The 22872-nt window shown below is 53.5% G+C and overlaps 1 protein-coding gene across 5 annotated transcripts in view; it reads right to left on the bottom strand.

The window, feature by feature from the left end:
• The window catches only part of ST3GAL1 (ST3 beta-galactoside alpha-2,3-sialyltransferase 1), a 90801-nt gene that overhangs the window by 24650 nt on the left and 43279 nt on the right, over positions 1 to 22872 (bottom strand). For 2 of the 5 annotated variants that reach the window (XM_019973878.2, XM_070802417.1), the window contains one exon: positions 16911 to 16965. The exons of the other annotated variants lie outside the window; for them this stretch is intronic. The gene's annotated coding sequence lies outside the window, so the exon portion shown is untranslated. The remainder of the gene's footprint in view (positions 1 to 16910; positions 16966 to 22872) is intronic. 5 annotated transcript variants of the gene reach the window in all.

Below are 22872 nucleotides of genomic sequence, written 5' to 3'. Positions count from 1 at the left end.
AGAGCCTTTCTTTTTTAAAATATTTAATTTATTTATTTATGGCTATGCTAGGTCTATGCTTTGCTTCAATAGGCTCTTCTCTAGCTGTGGGGTCCCCTGGTGGCTCAGACGGTAGAGTCTGCCTGCAGTTTAGGAGACCCGGGTTCGATCCCTGGGTCAGGAAGATCCCCTGGAAAAGGAAATGGCAACCCACTCCAGTACTCTTGCCTGGAAAATTCCATGGATGGAGGAGCCTGGTGGGCTACAGTCCATGGGGTGGCAAAGAGTCAGATATGACTGAGTGACTTCACTTTCTCTTTCTTTCTGTAGTTGTGGCGAGCGGGGGCTACTCGAGCTGTGCTGCACGGCCTTCTCACTGCAGTGGCCACTCCTGCTGTGGGCTTCAGTGTTGCAGCTCCCAGGCTCCAGAGCACAGGCTCAGTAGTTGTGGCACGTGGGCTTCTCCCACGGAGAAGGAAAGGGCAACCCACATCAGTATTCTTGCCTGGGGAATCCCTAAGGACAGAGGAGCCTACTGGGCTACAGTCCACAGGGTCCCAAAGTCAGACACAACTTAGCGACTGACTACACGCATGGATATTTGAATTGCTTCCACCTTTACTGGACTTCCACCTTTAGTGGACTATTAAGCCACTTTATTGGTGGCTCGGTGGTAAAGAGTCCGCCTGCCAATGCAGGAGACCCGGGTTTGACTTGTGGGTCGGGATGATCCCCTGGTGTAGGAAATGGAAACCTACTCCAGGATTCTTGCCTGAAGAATTTCATGGACAGAGGAGTCTGGTGGGCTAAGTCTAGGGGATCATGAAGAGTCAGACATGACTGAGTGACTGAGCACATGGGCTTAGTTGCTCCACAGCCTGTGGGATCTTCCAGGACCAGGGATCCAGCCAGAGTTTCCTGCACTGATCCGCAAGGAAGCCCAGGGCATAGTCCTTCCAAAGGGAAGCTGGGAGGGCTATGAATTTGTTAGGCATGCCTCCTCCATGCACTCTCTCACTTCCAATTTCTGTCTCCCCTATACTGTGAGACTATCAAAAGCTCAGGCTAGCTTTTCAATCTCTCAGCTGCTGTGTTCAGCTTGTTTCCTTAGGCTCTGGTCCCATGCAACTTAAATTCTGCCAAATGCCTTGAAAGGAATAAAAAAGGTGCAGAATAATGGCCCTCTTCCCAAGGTTTCTGTTGCTTTGCTTCTTGGCCCCTTCATTTTAGCTGACCTGGGAGTCGTGTCCTCCATTTTTATTTCGTTTCATTATTACTATTTTTCACTCCTCACCTCTTGAGACTGCTCAACACTGAGCTGCTTCTCTCTGCTTGTCTTCTGGAGCCGCTGGTCACTGGACACTTGGAATCCATCTGTTCTGGTTCTGTGCCAGTGGATCATGGCCAGTGGTTGTTGGAATAAAAAAAAAAATGGCCCAGACATACCTGGGTTCAAATCCCAGCTCTTCCTATTCCCAGTTCTGTTCTCAGGGGTAAGGCACTGCAGCTCTCTGACACTCGGTTTCTGAGTCCACAAAGTGGGACTGTGTGCGTGCCCACTGATTTCAGTTATGTCTGACTCTTTGTGACCCCATGGGCTGTAGTCCGCCAGGCTCCTCTGTCCATGAAATTCTCTAGGCAAGAATACTGGAGTGGGTTGCCATTTCCTCCTCCAGGGCAATTTCCTGACCCAGGGATTGAACCCTCATCTCCTGCGTTGCAGGCAGATTCTTTACCCTTGAGCTACCGGGGAAGCCCACATAGTGAGACTTGTAACGCCGGAAGGCAGGGCTGCTGTGGGATAAAGGGATTTGCACAAAAGCGAGCAGCTTGGTTTGGGGGCACAGAGCAGGCACCTTATAAATGTCAGTTCTCTTCCCTCCCCGAGTTTCAGGTTCCTCGTTTGTAAAAAGTCCAACAGATTCCCTGGCTTGCCTTACTGGCAGGGTTATTTAAAAGACTGAATGAAATCAGGCATGAAAGAACAAACTGGGGGAATGAGGAAAATGATGATTTCGACTCGCTTCATTAGCTGCTTCCATGCGTCGAGGGATGGGACAACCAGCCCTTCACTTCCTCCTGCTCTACTGGCCAGGACCTGCAGGGAGGAGGGTCCCAGAGCAATGCATGGGCTAGAGTGTAATGGCTATCTGTGGTCATTCACGGGGCCCTTCTCTCTTCAAAGGGTTAACTGTTGGAGCATCAACCTGTGTGCGATGCGAGGGCTCTTAGGGCATCCTGATTCTTCCTGCTTGCACGGCCCCTGCCGGCTAGCATCTACTGGACTGGGGATTCTGTCCCTGCTCTCTCCTCTGCATCGTGGGGCTGGAAGGTTAGAAATGACACTTCCCAACTTCCCCTGACCGGGCGGCTCTGCAATAACAGGATAATCAGCATGGAGGTGAGCTTGTCCTCCTTCCTGTGGGGGCAGAGGCTGCTCTGTGGACCAACCCTCTGCCTCCTCCACCTTCCAGTTTGCAGGGCATCTCCACACTCTGAGCTGGCATCTTTTTTTTTTTTAGAGTTACTTTTTTGGTCTTATTTTTGGCCATGCTGGGTCTTCGTTGCTGTGCTCAGGCTTTCTCTAGTTGTGGCGAGCAGGGGTTACTTTTTGTCATGGTGCACACGTTTCCCCTTGTGTGGCTTCTCTGTTGCAGAGCAGGGGCTCTAGGGAGCAGGCTCAGGAGTTCTGCTGCATGGGCTTAGCTGCTCCTCAGTATGTGGGATCCTCCTGGAGCAGGGATCGAACCCGTATTCCCTTCACTGGCAGGTGGATTCTTAACCACAGGAGCACCAGGGAATCCTTGTGCTGGCTTCTTGTGGCTTCCTGGCCTCTGGGCTCCAGCCTTCAGCATCAGGACCGATATACCTGAGGGCACGGCCCCCATCACCTTTCCAATGACTGTCTAAGCCCCAGATCCTCTGAACCAAATCCTTCTGAAGCTTCTGCCTCAGTGAAGCCTCATCATCACCTGGGGATAAGGCGGTGCCCACCTCATGGGCTTCCCTTGTGGCTCAGCTGCTAAAGAGTCCGCCTGCAATGTGGGAGACCTGGGTTTGATCCCTGGGTTAAGAAGATCCCCTGGAAAAGGGAAAGGCTACCCACTCCAGTATTCTGGCCTGGAGAAGCCCATGGACAGAGGAGCCTGGCGGGTTACAGGGTCCGTGACCACGGGGTCACAAAGAGTTGGACTCGACTGAGCGACTTTCATTTCGCTTCACACTTCACACATGCCTCACGGGGCTGGGCTGAGAAAGGCTCCAATCAGTGCAGGCAGAGCTCAGGAGTCTGCGCCCAGCACACAGGGAGCACTCCCTGAATGTTGGGCTTGACTTCTGACATCCTCCAGCGGCTTCTGGTTTCCTGCAAGGAGCGCCATCTAACAGCCCCACTCGGCCCTCTCCTTTCTGCCCACATCACTGAACAGACGCGGAGACTGAGCTCAGGAAGGGGAAGCAGTGCATCCAACAACACATGGCAAAGTCCAGAACCGAGAGGGGAGCCAGGAGCCTGATTCCAAGACCGCCTGGATCCTTAGAAGGAACCTGCTCTGTTCACGCAGCTGCCTGGCTTGGCTGTTTCCACACTTGCCGGGGGCAGGAGGGTGGAGGGCAACACAGGCTGGGATGGACAAGGAAAGGAGCCAGCAGGAGCTGAGGGTGCTGCATCAGGCACTGATTAATCTGTCATCAGGGGACATCACCTGCTTATGGAGGCTCCCCCTTTGCAGACCCTGTTTACCCACAGTACTGGACTGTCACAGCTCTGGGACTGAGTACCAGCTCCATCTTTCAGAGGCAGGAACAGAGGCCCACAGCTGTCAAGGGACAGAATCCCAAGGAGCTGGGGTACTGGGAGATGGGGAGCGCAGGAGGTAGGGGCCCCGCCCTGAGCCCCCCGTGACGTCTGAGCTGAGGAAGACCGACAGTGACCACGCCACAGCAGCGACATGAGGATCTGCGTGGAGCCAGTTTGGGGCCTGGCAGGGTGCAGATGTGACCTCTCCTCTCCCAGCTTTTGCTTCCTCCCTGGTCAGCATCTCCAGGCCAGCTCCACCCTCTGAGTCACACACAAAGTTGGCAGCCAGGCTCGTGTGGCCCAGCCTGGACCTGACTAGCTCTGTGTGTGTCTCTCTCTCCCCCAGCTCAAGAAGGACCAGCCTTGGCTGCAGCCAGACTCAGATCGCTCCAGAAAACATTATCCAAGAGCAGCCCAGCTTGGGTGAGGTGAGGCCTGAGAGATGGCCTCAGGGAGAGGCAAATAGGCTGTGATAAGTAACACAGAAATCCTGCCTGACTTGCCAGCCCGCCAGCTGGCCGTAAAAGTTCACACTTACGGCTGCAACGTCAACCACAACTGCATTGTCAGCTCCTGCCTAAGTCTCCAGGCTGCAGGTCTGCCGCCCAGATTTTGACTCTGCCAGCCCCGAGTTACATGTTGCTGCTGTTTTTCAGTCGCTAAGTCATGTCTGACTCCTTGCAACCCCACGGATTATAACCCACCAGGTACCACTGTCCATGGGATTTCCCAGCAACAATACTAGAGTGGGTTGCTATTTCCCTCTCCAGGGGATCTTACCAACCCAGAGATCAAACCCGCATCTCCTGCTTTGGCAGGCGGGTTCTTTACCACTGAGCCACCAGGGAACCCGGCCCTGCCCGTCACCACCCACCCACATGGCATGAGCCAATTCCTAAAATTTAATCTCTCAATATACACACACATCTATTGTATTGGATTTTTTCCGCTGGAGAACCAGCTATTACCCTTTCCTTTGTGTGATTGAAGAGAGAGCCGGAGACGAGTCGGGGGCCCCCTAAGAAAGTGGTAACGGCCACAGGACCACAGGATGGGCCAGTAACTGGGCAGAGAGGACAGGGGCCTACGGGCAAAGGAAGCTGCAGGTGCAAAGGCCTGTCAGGAAAGCAGGTGGGTTGGCAGGAACTGAGAGAGACGGTCAAGCCGAGCAGAAACCCAGAGAGGAAGATGTAAGATGGGGTAGGGGTATGGGGCTGGAGCCACATATCAGGAGCCAGGGGAAGTCTCTGCAGGCTTTGCAGCAGAGGGGAGGTCAGGCTCGGGAGGGTCCCAACTTGCCCAAGTCCTCTGGGTTGGGGCACCCGCAGGGCACCTCCCATGCGCAGCACTGCCCCCGCCCGGCCGGCCCTGGGTTCCTGGAAGGGTCGAAGCTGTGTGGCCCAGCCTCCCGGGGGCTCAGGTGGTGAGCTGGGCACCTTGGCTTTCCTTCCCTCCACTCTTGGCACTCTGCTCTGTGCCCAGGGCTGCCCTGGGGCCTCACCTGTGAGTTCCCACACTGGTTGGCTTTGGGCCATGTGGGCACAGACAGGAGAATGGAAGGAGGATGGGGGCTGAGGCCAGACACTTAGGGCTCTGGCCCCTCCCGACCCCCGTGGGGCAGCCAAGACCTGGCAGCCTCTGGCTCCCGTCAATGGCCCTCGTCATGCGATGGCTCTGTTTGCGGGTCTCAGTTCTCTTCAGCCCCAGGATGAGCAATACCCCATGGTTTTTCCCCCAGGGGCCAAACCACGGCCTTGAGAATCACCCTGGCATTCACCTGCCCTGGGTGGCCCACTCTGAATGGACCCTGTACATCCGGCAAAGATCATCCTCTGGAGGTGTGGTCCGCAGGGAGCCCCGCCCCCACCCCTTCTCTCCCCAGAGAAACAGCTGCTCCAAGAACAGCCGCGGCAGCTCGGAGGGCTTTTCAGGAAGAGTTGGCTCAGGCTCTTTCTGGAATCCTTCCAACGCTGCTCCCAATGCTGCCCGGGACTCACCCATCAAGAAGCCTCCCTGTCCTCCTCCGGCCGATGAGACAGCCTGAGGCAGGGACAGCACTGGGGTGGGCGTCTCTGTGGGTGCCATGCAGGCTCCAGGCTCACCACTTTCCAGGTTCCACCAGGGGGCGCACTAACAAGCCCTGCCTCCAGGCTCCCCGGGTAACACCAGCTGCCTCCCGAGGCTGCCTCCTGCTGGATCACGGGTGAGTCACAGACCCAGGCCCCTTTAGCCCTTGACTGCTCTGGGTGGTGCCTGGGACTTGACCCCACCCACTCCCAAGGCCCTGTCTGTGAACGATTCCCCGGCTGTCCCCCACTCGTCAACTCTCTGACTTCTGCTGGACTTAAATATCCAGGTATCAGACAGAATCCTCACTGTTTTTCCTGCGGACTAAGGCTTTTGAGCTGTGGTGTTGGGGAAGCCTCTTGAGAGTCCCTTAGACTGAAGGAGATCAAACCAGTCCATCCTAAAGGAAATCAACCCTGAATACTCATTAGAAGGACTGATGCTGAAGCTGACGGTTCAGTACTTTTGCCACATGATGCAAAAAGCTGACTTGTCGGAAGAGACCCGATGCTGGGAAAGATTGAACACAGGAGGAGAAGGGGGTGGCAGAGGATGAGATGGTTGGATGGCATCACTGACTCAATGGACAAGTGAATTTGGGCAAGCTCCAGGAGATGGTGAAGGACAGGGAAGCCTGGCGTGCGGCAGTCCATGCAGGGTCACAAAGAGTCAGACATGACTGAGTGACTGAACAGCAACAAGGGTCATAGAATATCTCTAACCAGATCTGGGGGCCACGGGTAGTGACCTTCGTCCTGTCTCCCTGTCTATTCATGCAACCCACCCATCCAGCTGTGTCAGTATCTGATGCTTTCTTTGCTGGACACCTGGCAAGGCACCTAGAAGATCTCTGGGGTGGACACCCTTCAAGGACACGTGGCTTCTTAGAGACCAGCCCGGGTGGGTACGAGACAGTCACAAGTCCTCTGCGGAAGGTAGTATTATCATCACCTCCTTGGTACAGGGCAGAGCTGGGGTCACATGACCATGGAGGGCTGGGGCTGATGCCCAAGCCAGCTCTTCAATACCACCCTCCTGGCTTCTCACCTGGGCACGTGAGGACACCTGTAACACCTCACGGAGCACACCACTGAGCACCATCACCTCTCTTCACTGCTAGATAGGGAAGCCCGCCTGGGCAGCAGTCCATGAGGGACCAGCATCATTAAGGAGGGAATGCCAAGGGCCCCAGGGATTTGGAAGTGGCAGGTTGGTAACAACTGAAGGGAGAAGGGACACAGCTTCTGTGGACGAGGTGGGCATGGAGCTGGACCTTGAACACAGCAGGGGCCTGGGGCTGATGGAGGCGATTGGAGAGGTGGTGGAAACCAGGTGGCTTCCAAACAGTGAGTTGGTGGAGGTGGTGGTGATGGGGGGCACAGTTCTGGAAAACGGGGTGCCCTTAGGAGTGACTGTGCTAGGTGGGGGCCCGGTGATGGAAGTCTATAGGAAAGCGGACTTTGGGATGAAGGCAGTGGGGAGCCAGCAATGGTCTGTGAGCAGCAGAAGGCATCCACACAATCAGCACCTGGAGCCTGGACTGGACGGTGTGCACACCGCGTCCCCTGGAGTCTGGAGAGCAGCTCTGCCTCGATCTTGGTGCGTTGGGAAGCCCGTTTTGGGGGACTTCACTTTCCTCCACTCCTTCTTGCAATGACTTTGCCCATTTCCCGCACACCCAAGAAGTGCGGCAGGTTGGGGGAACCCTCTCTAGGACTTGTGAATTCTCCTCACCCTAGTACCTCTTGCCTGCTCCTGTGCTGGGGAGCTGGAGGACAAAGCAGAGGTTTCCAGACACACCAGCTGGACTTCAGAGCAGGCAGTTTGGAGAAGCACCCGTGAGAAACGTGATTAACCAGGATTAGGGTCATATGAGAAGGAGCTGGATCAATTTTCATGCTTTGAGCTGCACAAAAGGGAATTTAAATCCAGAAATCTCCTTATGTGTGTAGACTGAGGGATGCTCAAATCGGAGTCCAAAGACAGCCACACAATATCCAAGGTGTGTAACGTGGTCGGGAATCTCAGGAGTCACCCTGTGTAGGCACCTCCAGGCAGACACCAGGTCCCAGAAGAAAGAGGGGTTTCTCTGATTTGGGTGGCGGAGAAGTCAAGACAAAGGAAAGACGATTCAGAAGGGGGAAGCTCCCACCACACCCTCACCTCGGGGGTCTGCCCTTGGTTCTAAAGAGCCGGGGGTTCCCTGACTTCCTTCCAGGCCCCCTGACTTCAAGGGGAGATCTGAACTGTAATGATTAACAAGAGGCATCCAATCAGCTCCTGAAGGGGGTTGAGGGGGTTGATCTCTGGTGACTCCCAGAATGCGGGTTCAGATTGCAGGATAAACCCAGTGGCCAAAGAGGCAAGGAGCCCAGCACGCACCTGTGTTCTGGGGTGAGCAGGGGCCCCAGAAAAGCATGTGTCTGGCACAAACCATCCCTGGAAGTCAAGGGTCGGAGGACTGTCATGGTGTCTAGTGGGGTGACTGGGATATAACTGGCCCAGCTCCCCACCCCTGGCCAAGCCCCGTTTGGGAAGAGACGAGGGGCCGCTCTGTGTATTTAACCCTGCAGTGCTCTGGGCCCAAGTCACCCACGTGGGGCCCCCTCTCGAGCCCTGAACTTGGGGAAGGAGGGACACCTTGCCCCCTTGATGAGGGGCTGCGCAGCTGTCCACCGGGAGGACTGACAGCAAAGGTGTCTGAGAAGACGCGCAAGGATGGTGTTGGGGGCTGCAGCGAGCTCCCGGGGCGGCTGAGATCAGGCAGCCTGCGGGCAGTAGAGGCCCAGCGAGCCGGGCAAGAGCAGAGGGACCAGGGACGACCTGCGCACGTGGAGGGCGTGGCAGGAGTCCTCAGAGCCTGGAGCAGCAGGGAGGCTGGGAGCCACGGGAGAGACAGGATCCCTGAGTGAGTATTCCCCATTCGCACCCACAGCTGGTGAGTCCTGGAGAAACCCCTGCTGGTGTGTGTGTCGGGGAAGGGGCAGGGGACCTGTCTCTAACATACACAGCTGTGCGTCAGGCACCGAGCTGGGCGCTTCTCCCAGGCCGTGAGGGGGTGGTGCTGCCTCTGTCAAGGTCAAGGCTGAGGGCTCTTGTTCAAGGGCACCTGGCCAGGGATGAGGCTGAGATTCAGTCGAGGGTCCTGAGGGTCCTGGGGGGCATCTACCCCCAAGCCTGAGCTGCTCTCACAACTGGAGTCCTAGCTGGAGCCCAACACCCCTGCTGTGGGTGCATCCATGCCGCCTGGAAGGTCACACACCCACTCAGCCCTACTCCCACTCCTCCCTACAAAGTGCTCACAGCTACAAGCCATCCTCTATGCAATGAGGGAGGCAAGTCAAGCGGGAAGGCAGGAAAGAGTGAGCTACGCTGACCACCCCCTCCCAGATGGCGAATACTCCCCTTGTGGCCACAAGTGCTTGGCGATAAAGCCGTTCTGCCCCAGCTCCCCAGGCTGAGGGCAGGAGACGGCAGGGTCTGTCCCCAGTTGCCCATCAAAGAGCCTCCCACTTGGGGAGAGTGGCACTTTGAAACCCTCTCGTTCTGCCTAATTTGCTTTAAAGCACAGACTTCCTTTCATCTTTTCCTGAAACGCCATGTGAGAGGCAGGCTTTAAAGAGGCTGGCTGCTGCCCTGGGGTCTCAGAGGCTGGCCGGGGTGGCGGGTCCAGGCGTGTCTCGGGGTCTGGTGGTGCGTACCTGACACCAGGCAGGGTCTCCATCCGAGAGTCCCAGGACTTCTATTCTGCCAGCTGGGAGACCTCACCCAGCCGTGGGGCAATGCGCATCCTTGTGTTTGAGTATCCTGAGCTGACACAGGGACCACTGGAGTTTGCGGGAGGGACATTGGGGTAACTATAGCCCTCCCCAGATATACAATACAGGGTAAGAGTGATAGATAATGAAATCAAGCCCGTTTTACAGCAAGACAAGAAAATTTTCCTCTGGAGAAAAACTTAAACACAAGGGTTATCTTTGTCCATGCGGGCCTGCTCCTTCCATTATAGTATGTGCTGTGCGTCCCTGTTAACCAGACCACCATGCCCTTCTCCAGGGGGTCTTCCTAACCCGGGGATTCCCCCACATTGCAGGCAGACTCTTCACCATCTGAGCCACCAGGGAAGCCCGACTAACACTTTGATTTTAGTGTGTGTGTTGTGCATCTGTCTTGACCAGATCTTCTTAGAAGATGGGAGGTCCTGATGGCTCAGAGGGTAAAGAATCGGCCTGCAGTGCAGGAGACCTGAGTTCAATCCCTGGGCCGGGAAGATCCTCTGGAGAAGCAAACGGCAACCCACTCCAGGATTCTTGCCTGGAGAATCCCATGGATAGAGAAGTCTGGCAGGCTACAGTCCATGGGGTTGAAAAGAGTCGCACACGACTGAGCGACAACACTTTCACCTTCTTTCACTTCCTTAGAAGATTCCTCCTTCATCTCCTCAAGGGCCACCACATTCTTCAGGAGAGAACCTTTCTTCTTAATCTTGTGAGGGTTCACGAAGACCCATAACCCATCGCTTGCTTTGGATGTGTAGATCTGGATTGTGTAAACGGTCCATAACATGTCATCTGACGTAGAACTTTTTGTCTCCAAAATGTATATAACTGTGCTCTGACTTCTCTGAGCTTTCTGAAAGACTGTCTCCTGGATTATGATCCTCTTGCCATGCTAAGTCGCTTCAGTTGTGTTGAAGAAGAGTCAGTTCTTCGCATCAGGTAGCCAAAGTATTGGAGCTACAGCTTCAGCATCAGTCCTTCCAATGAATATTCAGGACTGATTTCCTTCAGGATGGACTCGTTGGATCTCCTTGCAGTCCAAGGGACTCTCAAGAGTCTTCTCCAACACCACAGTTCAAAAGCATCAATTCTTCAGTGCTCAGCTTTCTTTATAGTCCAACTCTCACATCCATACATGATCTCTGGAAAAACCATAGTTTTGACTAGATGGACCTTTGTTGGCAAAGTAATATCTCTGCTTTTTAATATGCTGTCTAGGTTGGTCCTAGCTCTTCTTCCAAGGAGCAAGCGTCTTTTAATTTCATGGCTGCAGTCACCATCTGCAGTGATTTTGGAGCCCAAGAAAATAAAGTTTCTCAGTATTTCCATTGTTTCCCCTCTATTTGCCATGAAGTGATGGGACCAGATGCCATGATCTTAGTTTTTTGAATGTTGAGTTTTAAGCCAACATGAGATCCTCAGGTTGGCTCAAATAAAATTTTCCATTTCTTTCTTAGATAGACTATTGATGATTTTTTTTTTTTCGTCCACTGGGGCAAGATCTGAAGAGGCGCTGCCTCAGCTGTTTTCTCTCTTGCTCTATTCTTTTGCTCTCTGGCAATCTGACCCTTTTCACCTTCACCTCCTCCCCTCTCCCAGTGAATGACCAGCATCTTTATCAGGGAAGATCCTGGCAGGTGAATTCTACACAGGTGTCTGCATGTGTGCTGTGAACTAGAGCTGCAACTCAAACAGTTTCAATCTCAGTTAAGAAAGGAATAATCCAAAACCTAGAAGGCTGAATTATCAGGGTGAGTTTGCTTCCTCACATTAATGCAAATAATAAGTACATGGTCTTCTGATTCAACATACATACCTAGGTGCTGATTTCCTTCCTATTTTACAGGTAGATAAGCAGGTGTAGCAGAAAAGGCAATGGCACCCCACTCCAGCACTCTTGCCTGGAAAATCCCATGGATGGAGGAGCCTGGTGAGCTGCAGTCCATGAGGTCACGAAGAGTCGGATAGGACTGAGCAACTTCACTTTCACTTTTCACTTTCATGCACTGGAGAAGGAAATGGCAACCCACTCCAGTGTTCTTGCCTGGAGAATCCCAGGGATGGGGGAGCCTGGTGAGCCACCGTCTATGGGGTCGCACAGAGTCGGACATGACTGAAGCGACTTAGCAGCAGCAGCAGCAGCAAGCAGGTATAGAGAATAAGTGCCTACTGATAAGCCATGATCTAAGAAATGGTACCAAGAACCTTCACTCCCTTTTGTTTCCTGAACTCAACCTCTGAAAGTATTGACTAAGTTATGTTGTTGTTATTGTTCAGTCCCTAAGCTGTGTCCCACTCTCTGTGACCCCATGGACTGCAACATGCCAGGCTCCTCTGTCCTTCACCATCTCCCAGAGTTTGCTCAAATTTATGTCCGTTGAGTTGGTGATGCCATCCAACCATCTCATCCTCTGTCATCCCCTTCTCCTCCTGCCTTCGATCTTACCCAGCAACAGTGTCTTTTCCAAGGAGACAGTTCTTCACATCAGGTGGCCAAAGTATTGGAGTTTTCACCTTCAGCATCAGTCCTTCCAATGAATATTCAGGACTGATTTCCTATAGAATTGACTGGTTGGATCTCCTTGCAGTCCAAGGGACTCTCCAGTCTTCTCCAACACCACAACTTGAAAGCATCAATTCTTCTGTGCTCAACCTTCTTTATGATCCAACTCTCACATCCATACATGACTACTGGAAAAACCATAGCTTTGACTGTACAGAAGAACCCACCCTGAGCTGAGGCTCCAGGCATGAAAGGAGTAGGGTCTCCCCTACTTCACAAGTCTCTCATCTCTGACCTAGGACTCCTCTGTTTCTGCCAGCATCCCCAAAACACTAACAATTTAGTTATTAGCTCATAAGTGGAATAAATCAAACCCCAGACCCCATACCCATTAGCTTGTAAGTAGAATAAATCAAACCCCAGAGCTTACTTTCCATATCTTAAAGTATTTTGTTATCAGCCAAAATTCCCTGTTGATGGAGTGGCTGTTTCCTGTCCCCTCCCGGCTGGTGAATTCCATGTCTCTGGCACCACTTTCCCAGGAACTTCCCTGGTGCCCTCGCCTCTCCTTTTCCCCAGAATTCACATGAGGCTAGGATGCACTGCATGGAATGGAATGGATCAGAAGAAAATTAGCACTGATTAAAGGAGAGACAGACATTAGCTTTCATTAGTAAACAAAGGATGTGTTGAGCCAATGAATTTAGAGTAAACATTGTGGAAAACAGAAAACATCGAAAAGTGAAAGTTTCTGAATGTTCACGTTTTTGTGACCTTGAGAGTGAACTCAGTCACAGACTCTCTAGAGGTCAACCAGATGTAGAAAACTGTCAGATTGAGCCTTAACTGCTCTGAATGCACAGGCTGTGTCTCTGTGCCCTTGGCCCTGGCCCCTCATGGGGGCCTGCTATGGGCAGATGGACAGGTGAATAGCCCAGTGACGTAGATGGGCTTGCTGGTAGACCACCAGGCTGCCTGCTCCCTGGGGAGGAAGCAAGGAGGGCTGAGCCTCAAGGTACAGGAGCTTTTTGACCCTTTCTTATGAGAAACGTTCAAATAACCAGGCGGAACTGCTCTCTGATTATTCTTTTTCCAGCTGAATGAAATTCAGTTCATGGAAGACTTAATAAGTCCTTTTGGGCCCTGAAGAAACAGACATATTCCTCTATTCCAGTAAATGAGTTTCTGGCTCTGCAGCCCCAGGTCTCAGATCAGGGGGAGGTGAGGACTATCTGAAGCTCTAATCTGAATGCCTGAGGCAGGACGGCCAAGGTCGTGCCCTCTTCACTGGGCACCTCTCCGCTGAGAGCTCCAGGTCTACAGAATCAAAGGGGTGCTGCTGTGTCCCTGGGCTGGGCTGCTGCCTGCCTTGGAGGCAAAGGCTTGTGGCATTTCAAGATCGCAGAGGATCACAGGGAGGATCAGGCCTTTCCACTTTTTCTTCCCCCCAGGTGCAGACACGAAGGCTCTAGGAGAGGATGTGACCTGTCCAAGGTGGTAAATGTGGTAGCAGCAGGAAGATTAGAAGCTGGCATCCCTCACTCCCAAAGCATGTCCCTTCTGGCCCACCCGGGCTGTGAGCTGCTCCGGAAGGAGCTAGACAAGCATCAGTACCAATAAGGATGCACAGGAAATAAACGGAGCCCCGAGGGGACAGGGTCTGTTCAAGATCACAGCCCGCTAATGGCCACACCCATGCCCCCACCCCGGGCCCTGCTCAGTGCGCTGGAACCTCCTCTCCTGCGCTCAGCCTGAGGTCAGTGGTGCAGCCCCAGCCTACTTTCTTGCTCTGTTGCTGTGATTTTGGAATCCAGGTTCCTGCCCTGCTTGGAAAGACGAGCTTGAACTAGTGCACCACAGCACGCTGAAAACTCAGTCTTGGTTCAAACATGCATTATGAGGATAAATGCAAAGCAAGAATGTGAAACTGTCAAGTGTCACCCAAGAGCACCGTGCGCTGTGCTTAGTAGCTCAGTGGTGTCAGACTCATGGACTGCAGCCCACTAGGCTCCTCTGTCCATGGGGATTCTCCAGGCAAGAACACTGGAGTGGCTTGCCATGCCCTCCTCCAGGGGATCTTCCCCACCCAGGGATTGAACCCATGTCTCCTGCATGGCAGGTGGATTCTTTATCGACTAAGCCACTAGAGAAGCCACCCAAGAGTGAACTGTGCAAAGAAGATGAAGGAATGAGACCAGCAATTTCTTGTTAGAGTCACACCTTCCCTAGGCCCCATTCAGTTCTGTCTGATTTTTCTTACCATGCAACAGCTACTCCCTGCCACGGCCCTAGACATGTGGAGGTGACGGATGGAGGGAATAACGGTGATGATCAGGAGCTGTGTTGCTGGGAAGGTGGGGAGGCAAACACCCAGACCATCAGATGCCAAGGGTGCAAGGTACAGTAAGCACATGCCCTGCTCCAGGGCCTTGGAACATCCTCTTCCCTCCACCTAGACTGTCTTAGGGTGGAGCCCACAGGGCTCGCTTCCTCACTGCATGCATGCTTCTGCCCAGCTGCTCTCCTTGGAGAGGCCTTCTCCGACCAGCCTAAGACAGGATCGCTCTAGGGATTGCTCTTGTCACTAGCCCTTTCGTTCAGCTGCATTTTCCCTCACAGCCTTGATCACAAAAGGACACCCCATTGCATGCTGATTTCCTTCTTTCTTTGTCTGTGTGTCTCCCCACCAACCAGGGGGGCAGGAACTTCACCAGCATCCCTCACTGCTGCGTCGACCCCATTGAGAACCACACTGGGGCCTCAACGGATCCATGTGGACTGATGGCAGGGTGAGAGGTGGTCCAAGCTCAGGGAGCACAGTTCATTCTGGTGTGTGCACAGTGTGAGCGAGGGGTCTTGGTCACTTCCCAGCTTCAGTGTCCTCACACAGTGACAACTCAGTCGGCCTGACCCATGAAGGGGTGGAAGCAGGTGCCCTCTGATCCCTGGACCTTGTGTCTGGAGGTTTCCAGTCCTTGCTAGGCTCTGCTGGTCCTTGCCCAAGCAGATTGGCCACCCTCAGGGAGAGGAAGTCAGAGCCCAGCCTACAGACTTCCTTTGGTTTTTGCAAAAGCAGCAAACCCCAAAATACGACAAAACCTCACTGTTTATCTGTACGGCACTCAGAGGTGTGGCCTGCAGGTGTGAGAGCTGCCTGCTGAGTCCTTCTGTGGCCGGAACACGACACAGGTACACTGCTTGTGTGGAGGAACCTGGCCTGCTGCGGGGGCCATGGGTCTGGTCTGAGCCTCTGACTGACCTCCCTGGAGTGGGGGGATGGCCTCTGTCGGTCACGGGAGGCTCATCCCTGAACCCACGTGTGCATCTGGCTCTGGGCCTGTCCTGATCAGGGTACAGCGTTGTTTTGATCACACGCCATGCCTCCCTCAGTCCTCTGCCCCAGTGGCTCTTCCCTGTCAACCCAGGAATCTGCAAGAGCATTGTCAAAGGCTCACTGATGCCACAGCTGAGAAACCACAGTCGGGGGTCAGTCTTAGCTATACTTGGTCCATAACCCACTGTACAGATGGAAAAATTGAGGCCCCCATGAAGAGGAGGGACTTAGCAAAGTCCATACCGGGTGATGTGGCAGAACCAGGCTTAGAACAAGACTTCCGGACAAGCACATCAATTGTGGTTTTCATGTTTTTTTTAAACTGAATCTCACCCAGGCAGAAACGAGCTACTGAAACTCAGCTTTTCCAGGTCACAAGGCCTGGAGGGGGGACCCCTGGCTCAGCTGCTGGGCCTCCTCATTACCTCTAAGGGGGTTCAAAAACCAAAATTGTTAATAGACCACACCCAAGGTCCACACTGGTGGCCTATGAACGTCACACCCACTTCCACCCCCAATACAGGGTTTTTCTTTGAGGAGTCTGGAGACTGAATCAGGTAGTTTGCATGTGGTCATGTTACTAAATGGGGCTTGTTCATATTCAAAGGGATTTCAAAGATGAGTTCTAGGAAATCTTCTGAAAAGGAAGAGACTGGTTTCAAGGATGAGAAAGAGGAGATGGAAGAGAAGAGATGTGAAAAGCAGGAGGACCAATGCAAAGTGGATGTAGTCAGAGCCAAGGTGAGGCTGCAGGAGGAAGGCGGGGAGAGAGCATCAGTACCCAGTGGGAGCCCATTTAGATGCGGGGGGAGGAGCAGGGGGCTCCAGGCTGCACTCACCGCCCTGCCCTCCGTCCCACCGTGGGAGACGTTCTTATTTTTTGAATCACAAAGAAAAGACCCACTCATCTTCAAAACAGTCTGGTTACAGTCTGCAGTAGGGTATCTGATCTTTACAATAAGGGGGTATAATGCATTTCTTATTTGTATCTGTTGGAGACGTTGATGAACTTGTGTGTCTTAGACACTCAGTCCTGTCTGACCCTTTGTGATCCCATGGAAACTGTAGCTCCCTAGGCTCCTCTGTCCATGGGATTCTCCAGGCAAGAATACTGGAGATACTGGAAATACTGATGTATTTGAATGTGGCAAAAAGTGGAAGCAGTTAACTAGGACAGTTCAGTGATTAGACACACACTCCATTACCTGAACACTGTACAACCAAGTGAGATCAGAAAGGCTTGCCTTCTAAATGCCCTGTAGGCATAGAGAGCCTACTGTATTCTGGATGCTGCAGGAAGCACAGGAAGAAATAGTCACCAAGTCACAGGTCTCCCACACTCAGGTGGAAGAGGACAATCGAACAGCTTAAGGCACAGATAACAAGGCAATTAAGAGCACAGATTCTGGTGTCAGAGAGCTGGGTTCAAAGTCCAACTCTGCCACTTACCGGCTGTGTGATCTCGGGAGAGTCCCCTAACCTCTCTGAGCCTCTGTTTCTTCATCTAAAAAATGGCCAAAAGAGAAAAAAAAAAAAACGACACTCAGTCTTACAGAGAGAGTGTGAAGATCTAAGGAGAGAGCCTGCCTCATGCTCAGCTCAGACACGGAGTGAATGCTAAGCGCTGATGAGAAGTGACAGAGACGTGGAGGGCAGAGGGGACAGCTGTCACCTTCAGAGTCCCGGGGGTGGGGAGAGTCGGGGGACCCGAGGGTGCAGGCTTCCTGTTCCACACCGAATACGAAAGCTCCGAGCTGCCTGATCGCTAAGCCGGCTTCCTGCTCTAGAGCGAAGACAGGAGGGCGTGCTCAGACCTGTCGACCCCTGTGCGCCCTGCCCTGAGTTTAAGATGCTTCACACGTGGGTTAACCTACAGCTTCCTGTGGAACAGACGAGACCGAGGATCGTCAGGCAAAGCCTGGCCGTGTCGGAGCGGGGCTGGAAGCCTGTGGGGTTGTAGCCCTTCTCTACCCAGAGGACAGAAACCGGCAGGTGGCACTTGTGGGTGAACTGGTGGCAAGTCCCAGATCACACGTGGAGGCGGGGGACGGGGTCTAATTCCGGAACATTCTATCCGGCAGCAGACCGCTGGGTGCTTTGGGAAGAGAGAGAGAGAGCTTGAATCTGAGAAATCAGGAGGCGTCATTGCTATTTAGCTGTTTTTCCTAAACGTGGGGGAGCAGGGAGGGCCCTCCCTAAACAACAACAATGACACCCTATGGTGTTATTATTACACATAAGCCTTCATGCTCGCAGCAGCTCCAGCCTCATGCTCCACCAGCTCCCGTCACCTGTGAGGTGTGCAAAGCGCTGTCCCTCCTGGGGGTGGGGGTGAAAACAGCCCTACAAATACTCAAACCCCCGGGGCCGCTTTCGCTCCCCCTGACCTGAGCTCGCTGACCTCTGCCCATCAATAATGGATGGCCTGTGCACAGTAGTGCCCGCACAGCAGTCGCCCTGGCTGGCAGGAGGGAGTCACTGCCTAGGGTGGGGCCGGCCTACCTCCGACTCTCCATGGAAACCATATGAAAGGAGGACTTTTTTTCATTGAATACCTGGTGGTAAAGAATCCTCCTGCCAATGCAGGAAGCATAAGAGATGTGGTTTTGAACCCTGGGTTGGGAAGACTCCCTGGAGAAAGAAATGGCAACCCACTCCAGTATTCTTGCCTGGAGAATCCTATAGACTAGAGGAGCCTGGTGGGTTACAGTCCATGGGGCTGAAAAGACCTAGACATGATTGAAGCGACTTAGCACACGCACATAGTTGATTTACAGGGTTGATACCTTCGCTGTAAGCCCCACCTCTCGGGGTTGGTGGGAGAGGTAGATTTTGAGACTGTACCCTTAAAGCTTCCAGAACCATTCTTGGCACATAGTAGGGACGTTAAGAAAGGAGAAACCAGTACTTCTTTCCTCCCTGGGGCTGTCCTGGAGGACAGGCAGGAAACCTGAGTGGCCGCAGGGGCAAGCGTTGGTAACTAGAAGCTGCTAGCCCTTCTGCAGGTAGCAAACGACTCCCAGTGATCCTCGGAGTCACTTCACCCGGAGGGGCAGGTCTTGGGTTTGAATTTCCTCAGCGAGGGTTAGGGAGGTGGACGGGGCTGGGTCCCCGGAGAGTGGCTCCTCTTGGCACGCAGCCCAGAGAGCCTTTCTTGGGCGGCTGCTGTGTCTACTGGCTGCTGGCAGCTGCCTCCTCCTCCAAAGGACTGTCCTGGCCAGACAGGAGCTGCCCAGCCAGGGAGGAGACCACCCCTGGCCCCCAGTCTATGACAGAGGGGATCAGAGCTGCTCGATGGTGACCCCCCCTTTGCCTCCATGTGGAACTAGCCCTTGGTGGGTGCTTTGTGCCCCTGGGGTCAGGCTGAAGCTTGATTCCATCCCGAGACACCTCCCTGCCCAGCCTCTGTCTCCCCCACCCCTGTCCGTCTCCCCTCACTGCCTCCTCAGTAACCCACATGCACCAAATCCTGGTCTCAGGCTCTGCTGGGAGAGACCTGGGCCCCCCAGGTGAGGCAGGTTTGAGGTCAGGAAGAGAAAGCCTCAACGTGAAGTGCTCTGAAGTTCCGAGAACTTTTTTTTGCAGAGTGGGGAAGCTCCCAGGGCCACTGTCTGGTCCAAACTCCTGGCTTTATAGAGAGGAAAAGAATGGTGCTGATGACCCCACGGTGAAAGAGGAAACAGCCTTCTCCTCTGGCAGCTCAGTCATCACACAGAGCGGAGCACGGGAAACACTTGGGCAGCCAAGTCAGGGGGATGGCGTGACAGTGGGGGACAGGGAAGCGGGCCCTGGGGTGAACTCCAAGCTGAGCTCCTGAACGAGCTGGCCATGCAAAGATAGGGGTGAGGAGAGCAGAGAGCAGGTGGAGGGGAGAGTCCATGCAAGGTTGTAAGGGCAGGAACGAGCTGGGCGTACTCTGCCCGAAGCCCAGCGCTTTGAGCCAAGAGATGATTTTACAGGACGAAGAAGTAGGGCCTGATCATGCGGCTCCCCTCCCCTGGGGCGGGGGGAGCAGAGGCTTGTCACCCAGCAAATTAGCAAAGACGAGCGACTCTTCATGACCCCAACCTAGTCACCTCCTATAGTTGAGCTCTGTCCTTGGGAAACCATTGCATGCCTGTCCCACTGGGGTTTCCCAGGCCAAGTCCATCTTTCACATCGAATATTTCAGAGCCAGTGATTAAGGCTCGTGGGTCAACCAATTAGTGGCCCTCGGAACATCAGCTCCACTTTCCAAAGAGTTTTTTGGGCTTTCACGTGAAGGCGCCTGGCAGACATGAGGCTGATAAGCATTTCCACAAGGCCCATAAATCTGCCCCCCTTCATGTCATCCCACATCAGATGGACGGAGCGCAGGAAGCGTGGGGAGCACCTGCTGGGGAGAGGAGTCAGGGCGGAGTACAGGCTTTTGGGTGGGGTGCTTGTGGCCATCCAAAGGAAGCTGCAGGTCCCGGCGCTCGCTGGCTTGGCAACCTGAAGCCAGAGCTGAAAGCATCTGGAGCCTCAGTCTCCTCCTCTGGAAAATGGGGACGGCAAGAGCCATGAGAGAGTGGGCTAAAGGCCGCAGGCAAGCTGGGGGCAGGTGACTGGTCTTCATTACTGACAGTCACGAGCCTGGACTTGGCGGTCCTCCTCTGCCCGGGGCGCCGACCCCAGCTGGGAGCAGCACGGGGACACCAGGCAAAATCCATCACGGGTTACGGACAGAGCCTGGAGTAGAAATCTGAGGGCGCCCACCTCCTATTCTTCCTTTCTGAGTCCTCACGCTGTACTTCACACAAATAACCTCTGACCTTTTCAAACAGGATTTCAAGTGATAAAAGAAAGTGTTTGTTGCCACAAGCACACAAAGGGCAGAGAAAGGAAACCCTTGTCATTTCCCTCTTTAAATCTGCAGCCTTAATATCCAGCACCCTGAATTAAATCTTTTTGATATACTTGCACATTTGGGCAGTAAATACTCTTCTCTGGTTTTAAAAGATCGACAAACACATTTTGAAAATTCTCATCAAGGCAAAGCTTGCTAAGGGACAGAAAAGCAAGGTTATCTGGGCTTAGAACTTTCATTAATGGTGTATGGGGAAGGAGATATGCAGGAAATCTGCAGTCCTTGTGAAAGTGGCAAAGATTAACAGAATGGAATTGTTCTGGAGCATCTAGTAACACAGAAGAGTGACTGTCTTCAACGAGACCTACTATGTGTGCAGCATTAGAGCGTCTTAGTGGGTGTTTTACTGTGTAAAATACTTGATGTAGATAAAGCTATTCAATCTTCCGAACAGCCTAGTATCAGGTACCTTACCATCACCCCATATTTGGGCAAGCACAGAGAGGTGAAGTCCCCTGTCCAAGGTCACACAGTGAGTCACGGCAGACTCAATACCAGAAGCCAGACTGCCAGGCTCTGCAGCTGACGCCAACAGTGACAAACGATCCTAAGGTCTCCCCTCCTCTTTCTACAGACCTTGATGTGATATATCATTGTTTCCATTCTTAGGAAAGCCCATTGAGTTGCAGAAGGTAAAGGGCTTTTCCTGGGTCACAGGCCAGCTATGAGTCAACTCAGGGACAGTCCAGGCCCCAAGCCTCATTTCTGCCACGTGTCCCGAGGCTGATCAAACCAGAAGTGGTCGGACATGAGCTGGGAGGAAAGAACAAAATCATTCAACCTGCTCAAATTCAGAGAACCAAATGGATCTGCCCTTTGCCAAACCAGTTTGGGTTTTCACATGAACAATTAAAATTCTTTAACAGGAAATTTGTATCTTAGGCACAGCACAGGGTATAAGGAGATCTTTGAAACTAACACGTTCACTTTTCACTAATTAGAATGATTCAAACAGCAAAGAGACGTCATTTCAAACTTATCAGAATCTCGAGGATGACAACATCCGACCTACTCCTGACCTCTAGTTCCTCCCGCCCCACAAGGCACACACCCAGGAAAACTTCCAACTGCGATTTGGGAATTGCAGACTCGCCCAGAGTGGACCAGCTTCTACGCACTGGCTCAGCATCTCCCGGGAGCGTGGTGCTCAGAGTGGACGTGCCCTCCTCTTTGTGGGAGGGGAGTCAGTGGGAGAGACCAGGAGGAGTGAGCTCTGGCTTGTCCCCTTTCTTCCTTCTAACAGATGCCCAGGCTCCTTCAGGTGGCTCCCTCCCCTCCTCCAAGTGCCCTCTGTGGGGTAGTAAATACCCAAGCCGCCTGCCTACAACATGAGCACAAAGGGTCCCTGGAGACTCCTTAGACTTCTGCGTTCCCTGGGCAGAGAGATGCCTTCCTGGGGCCCTGACCTCTGAGTGCATGCGCAAGGCTGGAAGGAATGAGGTTGTGGGGGGGTGCAAGAGCCTGCATTCCAGGTCCAGACATCACTTGGGTCTGCCCTCTGAGACCCTGCCTTCCTAGGCCAGGGCTCAGGGCTGTCTCTGGCATACTGTGGCTCAGCCAGTGTCACAGAAAGTGAGGCCACACTGCTAGCGTCCACACTGGCCTCCGCCCATCCTATCAGCAAAATCCATCTCCCTCTCACTGTCCCGCCCACCCTCCTCACACCTCAGCATCTGGATCACTCACCCTCCCTTCCTTGATGTCTTCTGGGGTGATCCAGCCTCCTCCTCCCACCCCACTGTCTTCATTTCCTGGACCTCTTGTTGCCCCACCCACAGTCTTGGCCTTGTGAGAAGGACCTGTCTCGGGGGTGAGATCCTTGCTATTTTCTCGGGGGATAGCACTTCCCGTGAAAGGCCAGGAAGATGGTCCCCCCTCCAGGGACCACACTCCTAGAGCCCCCAGCCACCTCCGTCTGACTCGCCCTCACACGTGCTCCCCTGCCTTCTCTGCTCTCTTCTGGCTAACTCCACAACTGCACTTGAACTCACCAAGTTCAACCTGCCTCAGGGCCATTGAACTTGCTGACTGGGCTGACTCTTTCTCATCCTTCCTTTCCCAGCTCAGATGTTCCCCTTTGGTGAGAAGGAATAGAAGGGCAAAGAGTTTACATTTCTCCAGCTTTTTCTTCGTCAGTTTACACCCATCCACTTGATTATATTGACAATAACTCCGCGACAGCAGCAGAGCAACAGAGATGAACATGAGCAGCCCAGGGTCATAGCCGCAACATGGGGAACTGGAACTGCTCATGATGAACTCCAAGCTCAGGTTCACTTCTTGAAGCCATGTGGCTGACCACAAAGGAGAGGAAAGATCCCCCTAGACTGCCTGAGATTTCACAGGCAGACTCTAAAGACACCAGTTCAAGGGCAATCAGACTGCCCAGGCATTCGGCTGGAGGGACCCTTCAGAGCGAGGCCAGAGCTGGTCTCTGCACCCTTGGTGCTGAAAGCTTTAGTTCAGCAAGTACACAAAAAGCTCCCCTGGGGGCAGGAGTGCCCTGGCCACCCTGCCCACTGC

The sequence above is a fragment of the Bos indicus genome, chromosome 14 (genome assembly GCF_029378745.1).
Source record: "Bos indicus isolate NIAB-ARS_2022 breed Sahiwal x Tharparkar chromosome 14, NIAB-ARS_B.indTharparkar_mat_pri_1.0, whole genome shotgun sequence".
Classification (NCBI taxonomy): domain Eukaryota; kingdom Metazoa; phylum Chordata; class Mammalia; order Artiodactyla; family Bovidae; genus Bos; species Bos indicus.
The sequence above is the reverse complement of the archived record's forward strand: the minus strand, read 5'-3'. Positions and strand labels throughout refer to the sequence as shown.